This window comes from Maylandia zebra, linkage group LG3 (genome assembly GCF_041146795.1).
Source record: "Maylandia zebra isolate NMK-2024a linkage group LG3, Mzebra_GT3a, whole genome shotgun sequence".
Classification (NCBI taxonomy): Eukaryota; Metazoa; Chordata; class Actinopteri; order Cichliformes; family Cichlidae; genus Maylandia; species Maylandia zebra.
Window position 1 is genome coordinate 59,698,580 of NC_135169.1, and position 6,365 is coordinate 59,704,944.

The 6,365-nt window shown below is 42.1% G+C and overlaps 1 long non-coding RNA gene across 1 annotated transcript; it reads left to right on the forward strand.

The window, feature by feature from the left end:
• The first annotated feature begins 779 nt into the window (after positions 1–779).
• On the forward strand, positions 780–4,154 carry LOC143416875 (uncharacterized). The gene is made up of 2 exons (XR_013097132.1): positions 780–1,128; positions 1,804–4,154. It is a non-coding gene; the product is annotated as an uncharacterized LOC143416875 (long non-coding RNA).
• The last annotated feature ends 2,211 nt before the right edge of the window (positions 4,155–6,365 follow it).

The following is a 6,365-nucleotide window of genomic DNA, read 5'->3' on the forward strand; positions in this document are numbered from 1 at the left end:
TTGGTCCCACTAAGAGATTTCCACACAAACACCTCATCAGTGGGACTCTCAGAGCTACCAGCCCTTTGCTACAATCACAAAGCTCTTCATTGAAATCAACGATATCAAAGCTGGAATCAAATGAGTCCAAGTCTTCTGCTGATTCAGCATCACATTCATCTTTGCTCCTTGTTCTGCATCCCCACCATGGACTTCATTCCTTTCCAAGCCAGCCTTGAGTGTCCTTTATTCAGCTCATCCTCTGCTTTACTTTTACACCTGATTTTAGCTGCTTTATCTCTCTTTCAACAAGTTTCTGTGCCTCAATCTTTTTCTTCTCTCCCTCATAACAAGACAGCTTCTTCTGCCTGAGAACATGTTGGAGTGATTTACTAATCCAGGGCTGCTTATTGGGGAAAATACTTCCTGTTTCCAAAGTAATCCCCATTTTTCCCAGAAAGAAATGTAAGTAGAAATCGATGATCTAAGTGAGAACATGAGCCTTTAAAAAGTCCCAGTGGGTGCAGTCAAAGCAGTCCCTCAGTCCCAGTATAGAGTCTTTGGTCCAGACTGGAACAACTGTGTGCCCAGTTTGAGCTCTCTTCAGTGCTGTGACCTGACAGACCCAGAGGGGCCATCACATCACATTTAGAAGCTCCCCTAATGGAGCCACAACACATGTCCAACACTTAGTCTGTCTTGTTGGACCAACTGGAAGAAATGATTCAAGGACTTAGTCACAGAACAGAGATTCAAATCTCCAAAATCCAACTGGCTGCATCAGGACATATAGTCTGAAACTCTGCACAGTTTCCTGTTTGAAGCTGCTTCCTGTTGGCTTCAGCTGTTTGGAGTTTCCATTTTCTAAACTTCTACATTCTGAACCTTCTTCAGCTCTGAACAGATGATGAAACACTGAATGATTTCAAGCTCACACTTTGTCTAATAAACTTACATCTTTCATTCTTTATACAGATTGAGTTTCTGTGGTTTGTCAAAGATCAGCTGTGATTATCTGGCAGCAGCACTGAAGTCCAACCCCTCCCATCTGAGAGAGCTGGAGCTGCAAGGAAACAACCTGAAGGATCCAGATGTGAAGCAGCTGTCTGATCTTCAGCAGAGTCCAGACTACAGACTGGAGACTCTGAGGTCAGTAGAGTGATGGAGTGAGTGGGTGGTGCTGTCAGCAGTATTGTACTAAACACAGTCAGTATGAAACAAAGATCCAGTGTTTCCTGTAAAGCTGCAGCTTCTCAGTGAAGCTGTGAGAGGAGAATGGTGACAGGCTTCAGGATTGGACACAAACACTTCCTGTTTCTCACCTTTATGGTCACCATGGTAACGGCTGACACGCTCTGATCAAACACTGTCAACAGCCAATCAGCTCTCTGAACAAAGCAGCACGCAGACCAATGACTGCATTCGTTTCCAAGTTTAAAGCAGTGAAGAACACAGTCTGTAGGTGAGGAAGAATTTAGTGAGAGCAGATGTTTGGATGGAATTCCTCCAGTTAACAGCTGGAACCGTCCATCTGGATTGTTGGGCTTGTTGTTGGGGTTCCTACAGAGCTCAGAGTGGACACACCAAGGTTCTTCTAATGAATGAAAGTCCAAACTCAAACTAGGAGGGAAAAACATTTTCATCAACTTCAATAAAAATCCAAAGATTAGAAAAAGTGAAGCAACAATGAGTCCTAGTACAGTCCCAGCACTGAAGTCCCTGCTGCTCTTTATACTGGATGTGCTGCATCACTGACTGACAGCTGATGAAGAGTCTCTGGAAACACTCGTTTATCTCCTCTGCTCTTCCTTCTTCTCTCTGCAGGTGGAGGATATGATGGTAAACAGGACGGTGTGTGTGCTGAGAGAGGAGGAGCTGTGTCCTGATGATCCAGAGAGGTTGAAGCAGCAGCAGCTTGTGTGTAGAGACGCTCTGACTGGGCCATGTTACTGGGAGGTGGAGAGGAGAGCTTCATCCAGCAGTGACTGACAGAGGAATGAGAAGAAGTGCAGATGACTGTCAGTGCTGCAGAGTGAACTGCTCTGAGAACAGCTCCACTGTCAGACACAATGTAGAGTCCAGCATCATCCCTGTGTGTCCCTCTGGATCTGACAGAGGATCATCAGTGTATCTGGACTGCTCTGCTGCTGCTCTGTCCTTCTACAGTCTCTGCACAGTCTCTGTCTGACTCTGGCTTCAGACCCTCCTGGATCAAACTCACCTGGAAAGGCTTTCAAACATCACTCAATAGATTTGAATACAGAATATATTTGATATATACTGTAGATGTACTGTAGAGTTGCAGTTTGTCGCTTGTAAATACAGTCTGTGAGCAGCTGTGAGCTGAAAGATCTTTCTAGAAACAGGAAATGTTTTCACTCTTCTGTTGCTTTTTCATATATTTCCACAACATTAATATTGATCCCACCTGTCTCACCTGTTTCATGCTTTTATACATAATAACAGGACACGTGTGATCTGAGCGCTGCTGTGGTTGCTGTGCTGCACGTCTTCATTTAGATAACAGAGACATCTAGTGGTTCAGAGGGAGAACTGCAGGAGGTGGAGCTGTGTTTTAGCGTGGAAAACTTTTTATCTTTTAGGCGCAGATACAAATATGACAAGTATCAGTGTGAGATACAAAAGGTCACATCAGTCAGCAGAGGGAACAGTGATCACACAGCAATGTAAGAATAGAAACATAACAGTGAATCTGGACATGTATACAGATGGAAGCAAACAAACAGGATGTAACACTACATTAAAGCCACAAATGGGAAGAAAACAAACACAAAGGAAAATATATTTGATCTCAGGAATCCAAATCAGATGCTTTAGAGCAGGGGTCGGCAACCCTGGGCACGCGTGTCACAGCTGCCACGTGAAGGGTTAACTGATGGCACGACCATAGCTGGACTGGCCATCGGGCATACCGATGATGATTTTTCGTTTTTATGGGCTGATGATGTTTTTTTTATTTTTTTGTAACGGTATAAACAATGAAAGATGGCGGATTGGCCGGATGCTGGTCGATGTGTAAAAATAAGTCAGTTGTTTGGTGGTGGCTATGGCGGAGCTTCCACAGAGGCAGCAGGTGGATGAGGGAAAGGGGAGGCAGGAGGAGCAGAGACCCGAGGCGGCTGCCGGTCCGAGTGTCAGGTGAACTGAACTTCAGGTAAGAAGTTATGACCTGCAGTCTGTCTGGGTCAGATATAAACCAAGTTTAGGTGCAGTTTATTTTCCTTGTGCTGACTTTTTACAGTCAGTTATAATAACTCCCACTCAGAGGAGACCAGAGATCACATTAACATGTGTGTCTCTGTATTAAGAAACATGACATATTGGCCCAGTTTATTTTTCTTATCATTGTTGTGAGGAGACCATAAATAGCATTTGTATTTTCTGTTGTACAGTTCATTTGCTGTTATGGATAAAAAGTCTTTCTTTGTTTCAAAGTAGCTGATAAATATTCGCTGATAGCTGCAAACATCTGCGCACAAATATAATCCTATGAAGTGGTTCTATATAGTGTGTAATTTATTGCTAATGCAATCATATGGCACATTGACTTCTGAGGAAATGTTAGATGCACTCATCATCAGAAAGGTGTCCGACCTAAACCAGGAGGTTTAGAGCATCATAGAGTTTTTGTGGTTTGTTTTCTTTAAGTCATTTCACAGATTTTCTCCATAATTTCAATTCCTTGAATAAAACAACAAATTTAGGGGATGATTTTGTAATCCGACTTTATGTAGGAAAGATTTGACTAAACATAAAACAATCTTCCAACTCAGTCGTCATTCTTATCTTGTGAAATCAAACCAAATGTTCTGTTGTCTCTAAATCAGGGATTGATGAAATCTTTGGTTGCATCCATTTATGAACATGTTCTCATTCATATTAAATCGTAGTCTAAGTCCTTCTTTAGAGGGATAAATGTCATTCATTGTCTTCAAATGTGTTTCTGTTGTTTTGGGGGGAAGTTTGAAGTCCATTGTTCAAAGTCTGTTAATGAAACTTTATGAAGTTTATGTAGGATGTTTTTCCTATTTTGTATTTGTTTGAATTATGATGTATTTCTGACTCTTGCTGCCATGATGCCAGGTCTCTCTTGAAAACAACATTTTTAATCTCAATTAAATTTTCACCTGGAGAAATAAAGATGATAATAATAATTTTGTCTTCAGGGAATCATTTCTCTGTAAAACAGCTTCTTCTGAAACTCTTGTTACATTTCTTGTTTATTGTTTGCTGGTTTTAGAAAAATGTCATCGTCTCTGTGTGAACTTAAACTCTACATGTGGTGTCAGCTATAAACGAGCTCTAGAGTCTAATAACGATGCTTTTATTATTGTCTGGTATCCAACCTAACCCTGGGCCTCTGGCTGAATGTGAAACACCAGCAGATGTTAAAAACTGTCTGGGTTACACGTGCATCACGTCGTGTGCTTCCTGACATGGATATGATTGGAATCTGGGCCTGTTCAAGCGGTGCTGGTATCATTGTTGTTTCTGAGACTTTCCAAATCTTTACTGGATAAAAACGTAGCAACTGATGGATTTAACATTTAGCTCTCAGACTGTCCCAGAAAAGGCGGAGGTCTGGAAGTGTATGTGAAGCTCTGTCTTGCTGCTCAAGTCTTGTTCTCTCCATCTGCACCTCAGCCATTTGAAATCTTGGCCTTAACTATTGATCTGTTTGGAAATCAGACTGTTGTTGGCTGCTATCAGCCTCCACCTGCTTCCCCCAGCACATCACCGTCTCTGGTTCAACTTTTATCTGAGCTGCATTTTAATGACGTCTTTCAGATGGATGATTTTCATTGGGACTGGCTTTCTTCTGTGTCTGATGATTTTAAGGCACGCTGCTTGTTTTTAAAACTGACTCAAATTATTTAAAGCCTCACACGCCTTGATCCTAAACACCCAGATAAATCTGCTCTTATTGACCTTTTTTAACTAATATGCTGCATAAGTTTTCCACATCTGCAGTTTTTGCCAACGACCTGAGTGATCACTGCGTAGTTGGTGCTGTGAGAAACACTAAAATCTCACGCTCCGAGCCCGCATCAGTTTGAACTGGGGTCGTATTAAACAGGCTGACAATGTCAGTTTGGGAACATTTACAGGAGAGTTGTGTCTACTTTGTGGACAGACACGCCCCTTTTTGCCAGGTCAGGGTGAAAGGTCGGGACAGGCCTGGTTTGGTTCAGTACCGGCCGATCTCCTACATGAGAGAAACCAGGCCTGGGCAGGAAGTCTGGCTCTGATGCTGATTGGCTACGTTTTCATTAGCTGTGTAATCGGATTACTGCCTCCATCATCAAGATGTAACTATTTTTTACTTTAACGACTGACAGTCCAAACGACCGTAGGAGGTTTTGGCAAACTATAAAGTGTCTCTGCCAGCTGTGACTCCTCAGAGCTTCCTCCTCACTTAAATATCGACTCCACTCCTGTGTCAGACAAAACTGAAATGTTGCTTTAACAAACACTTTGTTGCTTCTTGCTCTTTGTTCAGCACAGTATCTGATGGTAAACCTCTTGCACACAACTCTGCTCGTAGTTCCTGCTTACTGATACCTTTTCCTTCACACCTGTCACAGTAGAAGAGGTTTGTAAGGCTTTGAATAGCCCCAACACCAGAAACTCGTCCTCACAATCGTTCTCCTTCCTTCTTGCACTTGGCTGCAAATATCATAGCTGAGCCAGTGTCTTATATTTTTAATCTTTCTCTACAACAGAAGAACACCACTATACTCTGTGTTCTCTGGTTAACTGGTCCTCATTGGTCTTACACAGGATGGTCCATTAGTATCATTTTATCTATCAATCTGTTTCTGGGTTACTGCCTCCTATTCATCAGAGTACATGTTAGGCAAACAGTTTAGTCACAGCCTGCAGTCTCAGGACATCATTACATTCACTGTTCCATCAGTTCATGCAGAGCTTGGGAAGAAGGTGTTCTCCTTTTCTGCTCCGTCTTCATGGAAAACATAACCGAAGGATTTAAGGCTCTCCGTTGATTTCACTTGCAGACTTCAAAAGACGTACACATGTTTTTGTGAAACCATCTCTGGGAACTTGTTCTCGTTTTTAATGTGACTGAGTACATTACACAAACTTTTCTCTTATTGTTGTAATTTTAATATGTGTGTCTGGAACAGGTCTCTCTTGTAAATGAGACATTGAGTCTCAATGAGCCGACCTGTATAAATAAAGCTTCAATTACAAAGTCCTTTGTATAAAAGCTCCTTCAGCTGCCAGTGGGACGTGCTGTGGCACTATCGGTTGCAGAGCCTTTATATTGTTAGTTAGAAACTACAAATATAATGGCTCACTGTATTTCAGAATCAGAGAAACTTTATTAATCCAGGAGGGAAACT